This window comes from Mustela nigripes, chromosome 6 (genome assembly GCF_022355385.1).
Source record: "Mustela nigripes isolate SB6536 chromosome 6, MUSNIG.SB6536, whole genome shotgun sequence".
NCBI lineage: Eukaryota > Metazoa > Chordata > Mammalia > Carnivora > Mustelidae > Mustela > Mustela nigripes.
In genome coordinates, this window is record NC_081562.1 from 141,654,336 (window position 1) to 141,657,755 (window position 3,420).

General features: G+C 36.9%; 1 pseudogene; it reads right to left on the reverse strand.

Moving 5' to 3' along the window:
- Positions 1-250: 250 nt before the first annotated feature.
- The window catches only part of LOC132020420 (ATP synthase subunit g, mitochondrial-like), a 19,690-nt pseudogene continuing 16,520 nt past the window's right edge, over positions 251-3,420 (reverse strand).

Below are 3,420 nucleotides of genomic sequence, written 5' to 3' on the forward strand. Positions count from 1 at the left end.
GTTTTCCCAAGACCTTTTCCCTGACTATTCTGGAAATAAAATAAATTTATCATGTATTTCAAGCCTTCAGGTTAGAATGTTATCCTCATAAATGTATTTGCCAGGTTGGTATATTCACATATATCCTTTCCGATTTTAGGCTAAGCAAAGACATGCCCTTAGAGCTGTATTAATGTATTAAAGCAAGACAATCCATCTTATTATCAAGAGAAACTATAATCCTTCCATGTAGTGTCTGACAGAGAAAACACTGATTTTGACACATTATCTTCTTTTATTCAAGTACCAGTCTGATCACACATGGTCCAAGAACCCTCAAATAATAAGCCACATATAAACAGATGTTAAAGATTGGTCTTCAAACATTATAGCCAATGATGCCACGCTTGCCTATGATCTCGCCGACATAAAACCACATCCACACCTCGGTGGCCACCAAACCATTCAGCAGAGCTTCCTTAACTGTGAGCTGTTTGAAGCTACCAGTTTGAGCACTCTTGACTATTGTTTTCAAGCTCTGAATAGCTGTAGGGATCTCAGCAGGGGTTGGAGGAACCAGCTCAACTTTGGCATAGTGCCAAAATGTAGCCAATCCAAGGCTTTGAGTAAGTCACAGCAGCGTTCACCAGCACCGGGGCCTTCTCCGTCAGGTTCCAAGCTGGAAGGTGAAAGCAGCATTATTTTCAATAGCCAAATTATAAAAGCAGCCCAAGTGTCCATTGATAGATGAATGGATAAAGAAATGGAAATACACAAGAGGATATTACTCAGCCATAAATCAGAATGAAATCTTGCCATTTGCAGCAGCATGGATAGATCTAGAGAGTAAAATGCTAAGTGAAATTAGAGAAAGAACAATACCATCTGATGTCACCCATATGTGGAATTTAAGAAACAAAACAAATGAACAAGGAAATAAAGAGACATCCCAAAAAACAGACTCTTAAGTATAGAGAACAAACTGATGGTTCCCAGAGGCGAGGTGGGTGGAGGGATGGGTAAAATAAGAAGGGAATGAAGAGTACACTAATCTCAGGGGTTTGGGGGGTACGAGAAGAATCAATGAAGCAAGATGGGATCGGGAGGGAGACAAAGCATAAGAGACTCTCAATCTCACAAAACAAACTGAGGGGTGGGGGTGGGGAGTGTAGGGAGAGGGTGGTTGGGTTATGGACATTGGGGAGGGTATGTGCTATGGTGAGTGCTGTGAAGTGTGTAAACCTGGTGATTCACAGACCTGTACCCCTGGGGCTAACAATACATTATATGTAATAAAAAAAATAAAAAAAAATTTCAAAAAAGAGTACACTATCTTTTTTTTTTTTTTTAAGATTGTATTTATTTGACATAGAGAGAGAGAGAGAGAGAGATCGCAAGTAGGCAGAGAGGCAGACAGAGAGAAAAGAAGGGAAGCAGGCTCCCGGGAGAGCAGAGGGCCCGATGCAGGGCTCCATCCCAAGACCCTGGGATCATGACGTGAGCCGAAGGCAGAGGCTTAACCCACTGAGCCACTCAGGATCCCCAAGAGTACACCAATCTTGAGGAACACTGAGAAATGCATTGAGTTATTAAATCAATATATTGTACACCTGTAAACTAATATAACATTGATTAACCATACTAGGATTAAAATTTTAAAAATAAACATTAAGCAATAATAAAATAAAATAAAATAAAATAGTCTATATAGGAGCAATGGGTGATGAATCTTTCAGTTTACAAACACAAAACATCTTTCCATTTATTTAGCCCTTCTTTATTCCACAAAGTCCTAAAATGTTTTCATAAAAACTTGTTTATCATAAAAGATTCTCTTGTTCCTTTATATTTTTGCCACTATTATAAATGACATCTTTTTTCAAAATTGTATTTTCTAACTACTTCTACTGATGTATAAAAACACAACTGCTATTTGTGCATTGATTTTGTATTCAGCAACCTAGCCAAACTCTCTCAGTGATTTTCATAATTTTTCTATAGATTCTTTTGGGTTTTCTATGAAGACAACTGTATCATCAATAAATAATAAGAGGTTTATTTTTTCCTTTCTAATCTTCATGTGGGAAACACAAATGAAAAATACGTGGGGTTGTATCAGAAAACTTGGAGATTTATTGGGTTTAAAGGAGGCCAGAAAGGGAAGAATCAAGAATATTTCCTTTCCCAGATTCTATGCATGGTGGCAGATAGTGTCTCTACCTTGAAGGCTACAAAAAGAAAAACACCTTAAATTAAAGAAAAACAAATTACATACAAAGAAAAACAAATTCCATAAAAACCAGTGATTCGATTTGTTTTACCAGATACAGAATTAAGAACCTGTATAGAATGGAATTATGTTCTTAGCTTTTACCATCATCAGCTTTTGTGAATGATATTGATGGAGTCAACATGCTGCATTATGTGATTACACAGAACGACATCTATAAAATATAACGGTGTAGATTTTCCTAGGTTCTTTGGAAAATAAATATATTATCATCATCGTATTACCTATAGGTCTCCTTTTTAAAACTTTGCAAATCACTTCAGTCAGCTTAAAAATTATGACTTACAGTGTTGTAATATATTCAGTACTGAGATTATACATATTTGGAGTTATTTAATTTTCAGTGGTCAAAAATTACCCCTGAAGAAAAACTGAAAGGTTAATGGGGGTCAGGAAAGGGCATCAATCTTCGGTTAGTGACTATATGCTGTCGAGAGGGAGGAGACTGCCCTTGGGAGGACTCTAGGGATGTGGAGGGGAAAAGTTCTTAGCTGATATTTGGAAATGTTCCTTAGAGCAGAGCACGATTTGTCTAGTTAATTAGGGAAATGCAGAAGTGGAACATGGTCTTTCCCCCTAAAAATTAAAGATGTGGAGATCTGGATTAGAAAATCTGAGGTTTGGGGTGCCTCACTGGCTCAATCAGGGGAACTTGTGACTCTTGGTCTTGGGGCTGTAAATTTGAGCCCCATGTTTGGTATAGAGATTACTGAAAAATAAAATCTTAAAAAAAGAAAAAGAAAAAGAAAATATGAGATCTACCTGCACTTAGAGATCCTTAGATCCAATCAAAGGAACATAAAATAAATCAAAGATAAATACTTAATGTTTTTAACAAAAAAACTTGACAGAACTAAAATTTATAAAAATTATCCAGTAAGAAAATATATTCTTGGTTTTTTTTTCTTCCCCCAAAATATCTACATTTACAAAGAATTTATTACGGGGATGCCTGGGTGGCTCAGTCAGTTAAGCATCTGCCATGGCTCAGGTCATCATCCCAGAGTCCTGGGGTTGAGTCCCACATTGGCCTCCTTGCTCAGCAGGAGCTTGCTTCTCCCTCTGCCTGCTCCCCCTTCTCCCCCTATTTAAAAAAAATTAAAAAATTTTAAATCAGAAAAAAAAAGATTTTATTTATTTATTTGTTGGGG